Below are 15575 nucleotides of genomic sequence, written 5' to 3'. Positions count from 1 at the left end.
GATCAGGTTAACATTTCTGCCTCTGTCCAACCTCATTATACCTGAATTGCTTCTACTCCTTAGGAATAGGAATGTGGCCACTGTACGTTGTACCATATAGGATCTGCCTCAGGCACTTGCCTGCCTCCACCATTCCTACTTTCTCTTCCTCCCTACCGGCCTGTATTGCTAAGGTCTCAATTATTCATCCATTCATTTCATTCATTCAGTAAATATTTATTGAGACTTTAATATACACCAGTTACTATTCTAGGCCCTTGCAAAATGGCATGGCTCTGTAATGCATCTGTTTTTAAAAGTTGTTTTCATTTATAAAACTTTAAATAAAAATGATATATTTATTTTTAAAAATATAGAAAATGAAGAAGAAAATTTAATCTGCATTATAATCTCAATAAATACTATTAAGCGTTTCACTGTGTATCTTTTTGGTCTTCTTTTTACCTCTTCTAATGTTTTTAAGTTGAAACATTACAGGCATACAAAATGTTAGAGATCAACAAAATAAGCACCCATGGACCTATTACACCGTTTAAAAAATAAATTATTACACAAATTGTTGAAGGCCCTTTCCCAGTTGTATTAAACTTTGTCACTATCAGGGGTTACCACTACCACGAAGGTTATTTTTATTTTTTACCACACTGACAGGTAGTATTGTAGTATATTTTTACTACATATATGTGACATATAGGACTGTTTTGCATGTTTTTAAAACTTTATATGAATATCATTCTGAATATACTCTGCAATTTGCTTTTATCCCTTATCATTGTTTTTGAGTTTTATTCATGTTTGTGTATTTAGCTCCATTTCATTGATTTTAACTGTTGTATCATAGATATTCCAGTGGATTCTTTTTACTCATTTTCCTATAAATTGACGTGTAAGTTGGCTCTAATATCTTGTTGTTAAAAACATGCAATGACCATTCTATTCATATCCCCTTGAGCACAAAAGGGGGAATTTCTCTGGGATATATACCTAAGAATAAAATTGTTGGAACAAAGGCTGCAAATTATCTGGATATTACCAAATGGCTCTTCAGAGTGGCTGTATTAACTTATACCTACCACTAATATAAGTGTAATGTACTCTTAAAGTGTAAAGAGATATAGCCATACTCACACTCATGCACATATTGTATATATATCGGTGTGGATATCATATGTATGTATCAGGACTCAGAAGATCCAAGCCTGGATATTCCCACCTGGTTCTCTTTCCTTCTCTTCTTTGCCCTGACCAAATTTCTCTCACCTCCCTGGCCTTCAAGGCCCTGCTCCAGTTCCTCAGGAGGCCTTCCTTATCAACACCCCTCTCCAACCCCCGACTTCCCGAGGCAGCCCCTCACATATACTCAGCATCTATGATGGGTATTTAGTGTTTCAGAGGTCTATGCTCTAGCTCCACATCATATAATCAGCTCCTCAAAGGCAGGAGCCATTTTGAAGATTTATCAGCACCTTCCAGAATCCAGTGCCACATTCATAATGGGTTCTTGAAGAGATTGGTGAATTGTTGTTAGACTGAAGTCAGTTTCCTTTTGAAACCAAGCAGGACCCTGTGGGGCCCTCCCTGGTACAAAAGACTTTCTGCGTCCAACATTTCTTGTTTGTGGGAAAAAGGCTTCCAGCCTCCTAGGCCTTCCCTGAGTTCCAAAGGGCAGATTCAAATGGTTACTAATTCGGAAAGTGAGGGAATGAAGAAACAAAAGAAAGGCAGTCAAGAAACAATAGTGCAGCTATGGGGCAGGGTTCTGGTTCCTCCTCAGGGGATATGTATAGCAATCTGATATTTATCTCTGAGTTCCTATAGGAACTAAGGCTCCCAGGTGGAGGATGGTAACTTCAGGCTGAGCATAAGCACAGGGAATCTAGACTGGTTGGAATCAGAAGGCTGATGATTGAGATTCCTGGAACACCACCCTGTTAACTTACCACCAACCAATCAGAGGAAGGTCATACACCCCGTAGTCCTCCCCGCAAATTTTGCCTATAAAAACTCTCCCCCAAAGACCGTCATGGAGTTTGGGCTTTTTGAGCACAAGCAGCCCGTTCTCCTTGCAATAAACCTTTCTCTGCTCCAAACTTCGATGTTTTGGTTGGTTTGGCCTCACCATATGTTGGGCACATGAACTTGGGTTGAATAACACTTTTCCTCCCCTAGAGAGGTCAGATTATATTCTTCGAGTGACTTTCTAGGAACAGCTATCCTCCCCAACTTTGGTAATAACCAATTAAGATGCAGGTCCACACACCTATGGCTCCAATAATTTCATTCCCCTGTGTATATCTTAGAGAAATGCCCTCATTTTTCTTACATTCCTCCTCTTACTAAATTCTCAATGACAGCAACAAATACAGGCTAATCTTCTTGAATCCACTACAAGTGATACACTATTCTTTGAAAACCATAGCTACATAGAGGTAAGCATATACAGGTTCACAGTTCATCTTTGTTCAGCTTAGAAGAAATCTATACTGAGAGTTTTAACCTAGTCAGTTACCCAAGCACATTCGATTCTTAGTCCTGGGTCCTTGAAAAGTCTTCACTCTCCTTCTGTTCTCTATTTCTAGCTATCTTCTAGTCTTCTCCTCCCATGTCCTGAGCAATATGCCTTTTTTGCCATATCTACTCCCAAAACTTGTTGTATTTCCCTCCACAGGGTATCAAATTTTTAGATTTGTTTTTTTATCAGAATTTACTGAACCTTCTTTGTTTTTTTTGTTTTTGTTTTGTTTTTACTTTTTTTGGCCACATCATGCAGGATGTGGGATCTTAGTTCCCCTACCAGGGGTAGAACCTGTGCCCCCTGCGGTGGAAGTGAAGAGTCTTAACTGCTGGACTGCCAGGAGAGTCCCTGAACCTTCTTTCACTCTGAAAGCAGCATGATGTAGTGAAAAGAAAGCAGACTTTGAAATGGATAGAACTCTTCAAATTCTTTGTACAAGTGAATCTCCACTCTATCACTTTATCGTGTTCAGAAAGTTATTAAACCTCCACCATTTTTCAGGTGGGGAAGTTGGTACCTCTGTCTCACAGCTGCTGAGAGGATGAAATAGGACAACATAGGTTAAGTGTGTTTACCATAGTGTCCTGCATATAGTAGGTGCTTGGTAACTCTTAGTGTCATTCTTCTTATTCTCCTTCCTCCCTCTTGTCTGCATTCCAGAAATTCTATCACTACTAATTAATTATTTTAGACTCCTAACTGACAGATATTTTAAGTCCGTTGTCCACTGTAAAGGAGTGTATTAGGCACTTTGTCCCAGGAAAGAGAAATCTGATGCAAACCTGTTACCCAGGTATATAGTGGGGCACTGAAATGGACACTCTTTCATCTAATCAAAACAATCTTACCAGCTGCACTCAGGGACCTAATGAATATTTGCTTGTCTCGTAAAAGGAAAGAAATGTTTCTCTCCATGTATATTTTATACATATGTATTATATATATAATTTCCAATAAATATATACAATTGTCCAATAAATATACCTATACATAACTATACCTACATCTATATATCTATATCTATATCTATATCTATATCTATATCTATATCTATATCTATCTCCTTACACTGGTTTTCTTGTACACATACTGTCTTAGTCCATTCAAGCAGCTATAACAGAATACCATAGACTGGGTAGCTTGAACAACAGAAATTTATTTCTCATAGTTCTGAAGGCTGGGAATTCCAAAATCTAGGTGCTAGCAGATTCAGTGTCTGGTAAGAGCCCACTTCCTGTCTCATAGACCACCATATTATTATTGCTGTGTCCTCACATGGCCAAAGAGGGTAGGCAGCCCTCTGGAGGTCTCTTTTATAAGGGCACTAATCCCATTAATGAGGGCTTCACCCTCATGACCTAATTACCTCCCTGAGTCCCCACCTCCAAAATACCATCATACTGAAGATTAGCTTTCAGTGTATGAATTTTCAGGGGACACAAACATTCAGTCTTTACCACATACAAAAAGTAATGGCATCATTACACCAGAGATATCCTGCCCCTCTCTACAGTTAATGTGCTTTTTACTACAGGACTTCTAAAATATTTTTAGACTATTTTAGAATAACATGTTATTACTTAGAATATTTAATTACTTCTTTTAATAATAAAAATCTCGAGGGACTTCCCTGGTGGCGCAGTGGTTAAGAATCCACCTGCCAATATGGGGGACATGGGTTCGAGCCCTGGTCTGGAAAGATCCCACAGGCCATGGAGCAACTAAGCCCGTGCACAACAATGACTGAGCCTGCGCTCTAGAGCCCACGAGCCACAACTACCGAGCCCACATGCTGCAACTACTGAAGCCCGCACTCCTAGAGCTCATGTTCCGCAACAAGAGAAGCCATTGCAAGGAGAAGCCCATGCACCACAGTGAAGAGTAGTTCCCGCTCACCTCAACTAGAGAAAGCCCACGCGCAGCAATGAAGACCCAATGAAGCCAAAAGTAAATAAATAAATAATAAATATATTAAAAAAAAAATCTTGATACCAGTAAGATTGCCTCAACACAGTGCAGTTAATTTCCTTCCTATGTGTATCCATAAAGTAAATTCTTTGAAGGGTAAGCAGCTAGAAAAGAGCTAGTTCATTCTGAATTAGTTACCTGAAAAAGCTATTGGAAAGTCTCAGCCACACTTTTACTTATCAAAGTAAAAGAGCTATCCTAGATCGCCACAGGACTAGATAACTTGAGACTAAGAAAAAAAGAATCATTCATTAGGAAGTGTGAGAAATGTCTTAGGGTTGATTTTGTTTAAATGCCAATGTGAATTGATCATTAGCATTAGCGAGAGCCGTGCAAATAACACCACCTAAGAGGCTAAACCAACATGGAATTGTTTCAGAGCAATTAATTAACTTCCAAGCTTCTTGTATTAACACCACCTTATTTCCCTAATGTAGATAGACAATTTGTTTTAAAAGTCAACCAAAAATTGTGATATTCTGCCAACAAGATTACAAGAGTGAAAAAACAACCCCCTAGTCAAATGCAAATTGTAGTCATATTAGTATGCTAATGAGCTAAGTGATAAACTGTGGGTCAAATTTCCTCCTCTTCAGCTTAAATAGCACTTGAAAAGGCTTATTTTCTAAATGTTTGGGAAACCTAGGAGAAGCAACAATTAAGGTTTATTACATGAATATTATCTGTTCAGCGATATGAAAAATTAATAGATGGGACTAAATTAAAATGAGACAATTCTTTCTAGTGATTTACAGGTTATTGAGAAGCATGGCTTAAAGGAAGCATATGTAACTATTCTAAATTTGGAGTGAAGTCTTTTCAAAATTTCTTATTTAACAATTAAAATAAAAAGGTCTGTTTTGTCTGTTTTGAAAGGAGATATGTTATCATGAGAAGGAATGTCTAGAGATGTAAATTTCTCTTTCTTGACCACTTATCAAAGAAGACTTTCTGGATTGAATTTACTCTCATCACCAGATTTCACCCTCTCACAAAGCAGTTATGTGCTTTTATACAATTTTTCTATAAATATTAACTACCTTTTATATATTTGTGTTCATTTTATAAGTTCCTTAAAATCCACAGCAAGTCTGATTGTATTTTGCAGCATCCAACTCAGCTCCTTGTCTGAAGACCACGCTCGGGAAAGCCAGGTGAAGACCCAAGAGGGCCAGAAGGTGAGGTGGTAAGAGCCTGAAAATGGGGTCACATGGATGCCGCTTCTTTTCTGTGTACCCATGTCCATCTACCCTCTCTTCCACTTTTGCAAGCTGGGCAAGTTACAAAATCTCCCTGGGCCTCAACTTTTACGATTCTAAGAGGGAGATGATAAAGCTTTATGTCCAAGGCAGTGGTCTGAACCTTGGCTGCACAATGGAATCACCTGGAGAACTTTAAAAATACTGATGACGGGGTCCGATCCCCAGAGCTTCCGTTGAGGAGCACAGGCTCCGGACGTGCAGGCTCAGCGGCCATGGCTCACGGGCCCAGCCGCTCCGCGGCATGTGGGATCCTCCTGGACCAGGGCACGAACCCGTGTCCCCTGCATCGGCAGGCGGACTCTCAACCACTGTACTACCAGGGAAGCCCCCCCAGAGCTTTTAACTTCATTGGTGTGGTTTTTGCCAGGGTACAGGGAGTTTTAAAATCCCTAGGTGATTGTAATGTACAGATGAGGTCAAGAACCACTGCTCCAAGTGCGTTAGAAGAATTAAATAAAAGAAAAATAGTACCTGATAAGTAATAGGTCAAAAATCATTTGTTTTCTTTTTTCTTCTGTTGGTTTTTCTGTTTGTACTGGTAATTGTATTTGATCCTGGCTGGAAGCTAAGGGACAGAGGGAGAATTTCATTCAAAGATTTGTTTTATTTTTTTTAACTTTTTATTTTGAAATAATTTTAAATTTACAAAAGAGTTGCAAAAACAGTACAAAGAATTCTCATGTACCCTTCACCCAGATTAACCAATTGTTAACAATTAATTACATTTGCTCTCATTTTTTAAAAAAAATTTATTTATTTATTTTTGGCTGCACTGGGTGTTCGTTGCTGCCACGGGCTTTCTCTAGTTGCGGCAAGTGGGGGCTACTCTTTGTTGTGGCGCCCGGGCTTCTTATTGCAGTGGCTTCCCTTGTTGCGGAGCACGGGATCTTGGCGTGCAGGTTTCAGTAGCTGTGGCTCATGGGCTCTAGAGTGCAGGTTCAGTCGTTGTGGTGCACGGGTTTAGTTGCTCCGCGGCATGTGGGATCTTCCCGGACCAGGGATCGAACCTGTGTCCCCTGCATTGGCAGGCAGATTCTTAACCACTGTGCCACCAGGGAAGCCCCTGCTCTCACTCTTCCACATTCTCTTTATACATACAATTTTTTTTCCTGAACCAGTTGAGAGGTAGTTGCAGAAAACATGCAACTTCACCCTAAAGAGCATATATTTATTAAGAACAAGGGCATTCTCCTACATAACCACAGGACAATTATTTGGAACGTTTAATATTGGTACAATACTCTTATCTAATCTACAGGCCATATGTAATTTCTCCAATTTTCCTTATGTCCTTATGGCATCTCTCCCATGCCCTCCACTGCCACATTCAGGATCCAATCCAGGATCATGCATTAGAGTTGGTTGTCATGGCTTTTTAGTTTCTTCTAATCTGACATAATACCTTCTGCCCTTCATGATATTGACATTTTTGGAAACATACAGGCTAGTTGTTTTGTAACCCATGCCATCTTTTTTGTAAGTATTTATTTAATGATTTTTAGTAAATATATAGAGTTGTGTAGCCATCACTACAATCCATTTTAATAATACGTCCATCACCCACCAAAAATTCCCTTCTCCCCACCCCCACAGCCTTAAGTAACCACTAACCTACTTTCTGTTTCTATAATTTTGTGTTTTCAGAATGTCAAATAATAGAAACATACAGAATGTGGTCTTTTATGCCTGACTTCTTATACTTAGCCTAAAGTGTTTGAGGTTCATCCATTTGTAGCATATCCCTGTAGTTTGTTCCTTTTTATTGCTGAATAGTACCATTGTATGGATGTACCACATTGGTTGCAGCTTCTAAGATGGCCCTCAATGATCCCTGCCTCCTGGTTTTCATGCCCCTGTGTAATTCTTTCCCATTGAGTATGGGCTGGACCTAGTAACTCACTCCTAATGAACAGAATGTAGTGGGCTATCACTCCTGAGATTAGGTTAAAATCTAATTAGGTTAGAATTTAAAATAAAAAGACTATGGTTTCCATCTTGGGGGCTCTAATTCTCTCTCTCTTTCTTGAATCCCTCATTCTGAGCTGCCATGTTGTGAGCAGCCCTATAGAGAGGTCCACATAGCAAGGAACTGATGTTTCTGGCCAATAGCCAATGAGAACCTGTGGCCTGCTAACACCACATGAGTGAGCATGGAAGCAGATACCCCTCCTCTGCAGTCTTCAGATGAGACTGCAGCCCTGGCCAGCACCTTGACTGCAACCTTAGGAGAGACTAAGCTAGAGTTACCAACAAAGCAAGATCCAGACTCCTGACCCTTTGATTTCTCACAAGAATGGTGAGAAAATAAACGTTTGTTATTTTTAGCCACTACGTTTTGGGGTGATTTGGTCATAGCAATAGGTAACCAATATATCACATTTTGTTTATCCATTCACCAGTTGATGGACATTTGGATTGTTTCTAGGTTTTGGCTCTTATGAATAATATTGCCATGAACATTCACATGCATGTCTCAAAGGACTTTTCTTAGGGACTTCCCTGGTGGTCCAGTGGTGAAGACTTTGCACTTCCACTGCAGGGGGCACAGGTTCGATCCCTGGTCAGGGAACTAAGATCCTGCATGTCATACGGAACAGCCAAAAAATTTTAAAAATAAAAATAATAAATAAAAAGGACTTTTCTTATGGCACCAAGTTCACCTGGCTTGTACTATTCCTACAGTTCCAAATACAACTTTGGTTTTTTAAAAATTTCCCTGCTTAAAGCAGTTTCTTATCTTATCAAATAAAATTGTGCAATTTATCACCTATGCCCTTCAGTAATATTTTAAGTCAGAACACAGTATGTTGGAGAAATGAATTGACTTAATTTTTAAAACCATTAGGGTCCAATCTATACTAACTACCTCTTGATAATCAGAGAATTAATGTTTCAGGAATTAAAATATAATTTAGGGATAGCAGTGACTATTTGCTTACTTTTATTTTATGCTAGTTATGTGTAGAGGGTAAAGGATAGTTTTGTGTCCTGGAAGAATTAGGGTCATTCTTTTGCCACTTAATTGCTCTCCAAAGCACACGACTCTTAAAAAAAATTTTTTTTTAATCTACTACACCTGCACAGTGGTACCTGAACTCCTTTAATTCTTAACTAAAGATACAGTTACCATGACAATGTGTTCAGTATTTTCTTTGCATAGCCAAGATGTGGACCATTTTCTAATAGTTAGTACCTAATGAATCCTTACCATGTGCTGGCACTGTTCTAAACCCTTCATATGCATTCCGCTTCTTTTAATCCTCACAATGATCTTAATCATCACAACTCCATGAGGTAAGTACTCCTAACAGGATGACCCCTTTGCACAATTCTAGGTGATGCTATTCATGTTGTAGTCTATATGAATGGGATTCCTGGAATTGTATAGTGCTAGGCTGTCTACCGGTATTATCTATTAGACTATCTACTTTACAGATGAAGAGGCAGAGAAAGGTTAAGTATCTTGCCCAAGTTTACCCACTTTGTAAGTGGCAGAGCCAGGATTTGCATCTAGGTTATCTGGCTTCATCCAGGGTATGAACTCATAACTATTGCACTCTTCTGAAGAATCTTAATTTTTGGTTTAAAAAAAAAAAGTCTTGTTAGCTATGGTCACCTTAGATGATTATTTCTAGGGCATTGTTTCTCAAGGAGTGGTCCTTGGACCAGGAATATTAGCATCATCTGGGAGCTTGTTAGAAATGTGAATTATAATGCCCCACCCCCATCCCAGATATATTGAATCAGAAATTCTGGGATGGGACCCAGCAATCTGTGCTTTAACAAGCCTCCAGCTGATTCTGATGCACGCTCAAATTTGAGAACTACTGTTTTAGGAAATAACTTAGTTTTTTTAAAAGGAAAAAGTATTTTAAATTTTTTTCTATTTGTTTTAGAACAAGTTTTATTTCAAGTAACCTACTCAAATTAGTTCAAGTGTTTATTATACTCTTGATCTGTGATTTAAGAAATACTGATCTTACAGAATTCAAGGAGAAAGCAAGGGTGGGAACAGGGCAGTCACCTTTTCCAGCTCCCCTATGAAAATGATGCAGCTAACCACTCCCTAGGTTTCTGTGTCTCCTTTCTCAAATGTTCAAAAAGGAGGATTTGATTGGTTTAGCTACAAAATAGGGTGCATCTCCTTGGGCCAGCCAAGTGTCTGCCCTTTGCTTACTTGCCTAAGTCCAGGGGAGGGGTGGGATCACATTGTACAAACAGGCCAGCAAGGGCTTTATTGTGATGGAGGCAAGAGTCAGAATCTTTTAGAAATAGAGGATGGGTAGAATCAATGATCTGCATCCTTAATACACAATTTATGTTTAAAATTATATGGTAAAAAGAAAAGAATGCATTTAATTCCATCACATTTGTTATTGAACAAGTGGCATTTGATATTCTTAATTGGTTTGGGAAAAGAAGAAGATATGGGCCTGGCTAGAGAGCACAAGCCCAATGCAGAGCAGCAGTGGGTGAGATTCAATGAATTTCTCCATTAAGGGGCAACACAGACACCCAAGAAACATCTAGTAATAATTAAATAAAATAATAAGAAGGAAAATTATTTCCTATGCCAATTTAACGAAATTAAGGTTAGCATTTTTTTCTCTTAGAGATCTGAAGATATTTTATAACAGAATGTGAAATACAGTATTTATTGATGAGAAAATAAAGCCAATGGTAGTTCAGACTTGTTTAAAGTGACATCAGGACTTCCCTGGTGGTACAGTGGTGAAGAATCTGCCTGCCAATGCAGGGAACACAAGTTCAATCCCTGGTCCAGGAAGACCCCATGTGCCGCGGAGCAATTAAGTCCATGTGCCACAGAGCAATTAAGCCCATGTGCCACAGCTACTGAGCCTGTGCTCTAGAGCTCGCGAGCCACAACTACTGAAGCCCACACGCCCTACAGCCCATGCACTGCAACTACTGAGCCTGTATGCTGCGACTACTGACGCCTGCGCGCCTAGAGCCTGTGCTCTGCAACAAGAGGAGCCACTGCAATGAGAAGCCCACGCACTGCAACGAAGAGTAGCCTCCACTTGCTGCAACTAGAGAAAGCCCGCGCACAGCAATGAAGACCCAACACAGGCAAAAAATAAATAATAAATAAATAAATAAAGTGACATCATCATTGACTGAATTATTCATTGTATCTAGCTATTTCCTGAACAGTGTATATAACCTTTGAATAAATGACTGGGACTACTGTGGCTGCCCTTTTTCTACTATGTTGCCATCTCCTCAGCCACAGCTGATTGGATCAGAGGTAGACATCTGACTAAGGAGAAAAAAGCCATTTCAGCTAATAAGATTTTCTATCTCAATACTTTAATAGCTGAGGCAAATTAATTGGTAGAGCACTAGAACAAAGGTCTCTAAACCTTGATACTGAAAGTGCCAAAATGTATTGATTCCTGTCCTTCCTATGGCTTAGTTGTTCCTGGTTTCTTTGGGAACTGCAAAATGTTATTTTTATAATACAACTCTTTTAAAAATAACATATGATTTAACACCACCTATATAGATGGTAAAATCTGTAAAGAATAACAAGAGAATGATTTTCTCAAAAAAGCAGTATAACAGTTACCTCTGCAGGGGAGGGAGAGAGATGTGTTCAGAGAGGTGCAAACAAGGGGCTTCTAAGGTATGGCAGTTTTCTATTTCTTAGTCTGGATGGTGGTTACTTTATAGTTATTTTTAATATGTATTCACACATGTATATTTTTTACATTCTTGTTCTACATGACACAACTTCTCAAAAAGAAAAAAAGAATTTTTACTTGAGTAAATTCAATACGTTTCTATTCATTTCATTCAAATACGCTCCAAGACCCATAGTTATTAAAAATAGTTTAGGGCTTCCCTGGTGGCACAGTGGTTGAGAGTCCGCCTGCCGATGCAGGGGACACGGGTTCGTGCCCCGGTCTGGGAGGATCCCACGTGCCGCGGAGCGGCTGGGCCCGTGAGCCATGGCCGCTGGGCCTGCACGTCCGGAGCCTGTGCTCCGCAGCGGGAGGGGCCGCAACAGTGAGAGGCCCGCGTACCGGAAAAAAAATAAATAAATAAAAAATTGTTTAATAGTAGTAGTATTCATTCAAATAAATAAAGTGTGTGTGTGTTTGTATGTGTGTGTTTAAAGCATGCTACTCAAACTTCATTGGATTCCAGGGTTGGAAGAAACCTGAGAAATTTTCTAGTTACTTGAAGGTCTTTATTTAACAAACATAAAACTAGGAACCAGAAAAGTTAAATAACTTGTCCATTTTCTTCTTCTATCTCAGAATCCTGGGTTCTTTCTACTAAGCTATACCACTTCCCTAACAAAAGAAGAGACAGCAAATGCATATTTCAAAGATTAAATTTTTTTTTTTTTCCGCTGCGTTGGGTCTGTTGCTGCACGTGGACTTTCTGTAGTCGCAGCGAGCAGGGGATACTCTTCGTTCTGGTGCGTGGGCTTCTTATTGCAGTGGCTTCTCTTGTTGCAGAGCATGGGCTCTAGTGCACGGGCTACAGTAGTTGTGGTGCACAGACTCTGTAGTTGTGGCTCGTGGGCTTAGTTGCTCCGCATCATGTGGGATCCTCCCGGACCAGGGATCGAACCTGTGTCCCCTGAATTGGCAAGGAGACTCCTAACCACTGCTCCACCAGGGAAGTCCCCTCAATTATTTTTAATGCTTATTTTATTTTTAGAAGACTTGTATGCCTCAGAACTGAAAATAAATTCTCCTATGTCATATAATATCTATACAGAAGCAACATTTTATATCATGGTTGCTGGATATCAAGAACATCCAGAAAAGAAATTACTGCAATTTAAAATGAAATATTACTGACAACTACTAAATTTTCTTCCCTGCTTATTAATTTTAAATCATTCAATAAAGTGAATTTAACAATATGGTGATTCTTATGGGTATGGGAAAAACTGATTCCCCTTTGCTAAACCCATCAAAGGTAACTGAAGATTAATAACATGTGTTGTAAAAATTGGCTTATTTTCACGAATTAAAGACACATCACCATGTCTGATGTTATAACCTGTTACTTAGAAAGGAAAAGAAGTGGAATGCATACAGACAGGACTGGCCACATTATCTGCAGGGCCCAGTAAAAAATGAAAATATAGTGCCTTGTTCAAAAAGCAGAAAAATTGCCAAAGTACTGTAATATTAAAGATACCAAAATATAAAACATTCTTCTTTCTTCTTCTCTCTCAACTCATCATGGTGTTTTGTATTTGCTACTTAATGTCCTGTTTCCTTGCCCGGGGATACTTTCAAGATGCCTCTCAAAGGCACCCCGGGGCGCCATTCCACAAATGTGTGCACCCACCATCCACCAGCTGCCAAGTTCACCTCTTTTTTTTTTTTAACAGCTTTATTGGAGTATAATTGCTTTACAATGGTGTGTTGGTTTCGGCTTTATAACAAAGTGAATCAGCTATACATATACATATATCCCCATATCTCTTCCCTCTTGCATCTCCCTCCCTCCCACCCTCCCTATCCCACCCCTCTAGGTGGTCACAAAGCACCGAGCTGATCTCCCTGTGCTATGCAGCTGCTTCCTACTAGCTATCTATTTTACATTTGGTAGTGTATATATGTCCATGCCACTCTCTCACTTTGTCCCAGCTTACCCTTCCCCCTCCCCGAGTCTTCAAGTCCATTCTCTAGTAGGTCTGCATCTTTATTCCCATCTTGCCCCTAGGTTCTTCATGACCTTTTTTTTTTTTTTAGATTGCATACATATGTGTTAGTATACGGTATTTGTTTTTGTCTTTCTGACTTACTTCACTCTGTATGACAGTCTCTAGGTCCATCCACCTCACTACAAATAACTCAATTTCGTTTCTCTTTATGGCTGAGTAATATCCCATTGTATCTATGTGCCACATCTTCTTTATCCATTCATCTGCCGATGGACACTTAGGTTGCTTCCATGTCCTGGCTATTGTAAATAGTGCTGCAATGAACATTGTGGTACATGACTCTTTTTGAATTATGGTTTTCTCAGGGTATATGTCCAGTAGTGGGATTGCTGGGTCATATGGTAGTTCTATTTGTAGTTTTTTAAGGAACCTCCATACTGTTCTCCACAGTGGCTGTATCAATTTACATTCCCACCAACAGTGCAAGAGGGTTCACTTTTCTCCACACCCTCTCCAGCATTTATTGTTTGTAGATTTTTTGATGATGGCCATTCTGACAGGTGTGAGGTAATATCTCATTGTAGTTTTGATTTGCATTTCTCTAATGATTAATGATGTTGACATTCTTTCATGTGTTTGTTGGCAATCTGTATATCTTTGGAGAAATGTCTATTTAGGTTTTCTGCCCATTTTGGGATTGGGTTGTTTGTTTTTTTGATATTGAGCTGCATGAGCTGCTTGTAAATTTTGGAGATGAATCCTTTGTCAGTTGCTTCATTTGCAAATATTTTCTCCCATTCTGAGGGTTGTCTTTTTGTCTTATTTATGTTTTCCTTTGCTGTGCAAAAGATTTTAAGTTTCATTACATTCCATTTGTTTATTTTTGTTTTTATTTCCATTTCTCTAGGAGGTTGGTCAAAAAGGATCTTGCTGTGATTTATGTCATGGAGTGTTCTGCCTATGTTTTTCTCTAAGAGCAAGTTCACCTCTTGCCAGCTGCAGGACCTATGCACTGTGCCCCGGACAGGGGCAAGAAGTCAATCTCCCTTCCCATGGCCCACCACCTTAACCCATGGCAGACGGGCAATCCCCAAAGGATTGCAACCTCCACTCCAAGAGGCACTTGGTACCTTGATGGGGGTACTGAGAGCTTGCCCCTGCCAACACACCCACCAAATGCACTGTGGTGCTGCCAGCCTGGAGCAGGGGTGGCCACTGTCATGCCTGCCCCAAGATGTTGCAGGTGCGTGCTGGTAGAATGTAACTTCCATCATTTCCCCATGACCCAGTTGCCACTCTAGGTAAGGGCAAAGAGGAGGGCAGGTCATCATAACTATGAATATTTTCCTTTTGCCTTTTCTTTCAAGGCTCTGTTCACTTTTTATCAAAGAAGCTAATTAGTCTCAACAAGTGTGTTAATGAAAAATGGGATGGACCCTACCAAAATATCCTTGCCTAGGCAACATTTAAACATTTAAAACAGATATTTTGGGGAGACAGACTCCTAAACCAAAAGGAGGGCTCTAATTGTATGAATTTTTGCCATTTTTATGGTTCTTTTCCTAACACTTCTCTTAGTTACTTGAATAGGTCTTTATTAGTTCTGCTAATCCTACACCTAAAAGTTTCCTTATGTAGGCCTGCCATGGAAGCCTCCATTTTGGCCCCATGTCAAACTTGAAGTAGGAATCAGAACATATTCAAGTCCCTTCCAAGGAAAACCCACACTTCAAATACTTATAAGCAATGTAGATTCTACTGAAAATTTTGTAAAGGTGCCAAGGGAGGGCTTTATATACCACGGTGTATAGCACACAATTTTATTAATGTCCCCATTCCAATTTGTCTTCTTTCCCTTGTCCCACGGGGAAAGGGGTAACAGAGAGTCAACCTTTTCACATGAAGGGCCAACCCCCAGATCTTCCTCTATGCACCACTGCTCCTATTCTCTCCGTTCTTTACAGCAATAATCCCAACCCAGACTACTGGCCTCAGGGTGAGTGTCACTCAGCCAATATATAAGACTAGGCAGCCCTAAAAATAATGAATTTTTGGACATATACGTTCTGTTCTGTGCATAGATAGGGTATGGCTGAGTACTAGAAAGGAAATGGAAATGGCATAGATATATATTAAATGACATGAGGAACATGGGTTCTTAGGTGAGGAAATATGA

At 39.7% G+C, this 15575-nt stretch overlaps 1 long non-coding RNA gene and 1 other non-coding gene across 4 annotated transcripts in view; one reads left to right on the top strand and one right to left on the bottom strand.

Moving 5' to 3' along the window:
• LOC137205198 (uncharacterized) overlaps nt 1–15575 on the bottom strand; it is a 332583-nt gene that overhangs the window by 293056 nt on the left and 23952 nt on the right. For all 3 annotated transcript variants that reach the window (XR_010934038.1, XR_010934040.1, XR_010934039.1), the window contains exon 3: nt 6217–6310. This is a non-coding gene — a long non-coding RNA (uncharacterized lncRNA). The remainder of the gene's footprint in view (nt 1–6216; nt 6311–15575) is intronic.
• On the top strand, nt 8242–8314 carry TRNAG-UCC (transfer RNA glycine (anticodon UCC)). Its single transcript has one exon. It is a non-coding gene; the product is annotated as a tRNA-Gly (tRNA).

This window comes from Pseudorca crassidens, chromosome 14 (genome assembly GCF_039906515.1).
Source record: "Pseudorca crassidens isolate mPseCra1 chromosome 14, mPseCra1.hap1, whole genome shotgun sequence".
NCBI classification, from domain to species: domain Eukaryota; kingdom Metazoa; phylum Chordata; class Mammalia; order Artiodactyla; family Delphinidae; genus Pseudorca; species Pseudorca crassidens.
This window is presented reverse-complemented; position numbering and strand designations above follow the sequence as displayed.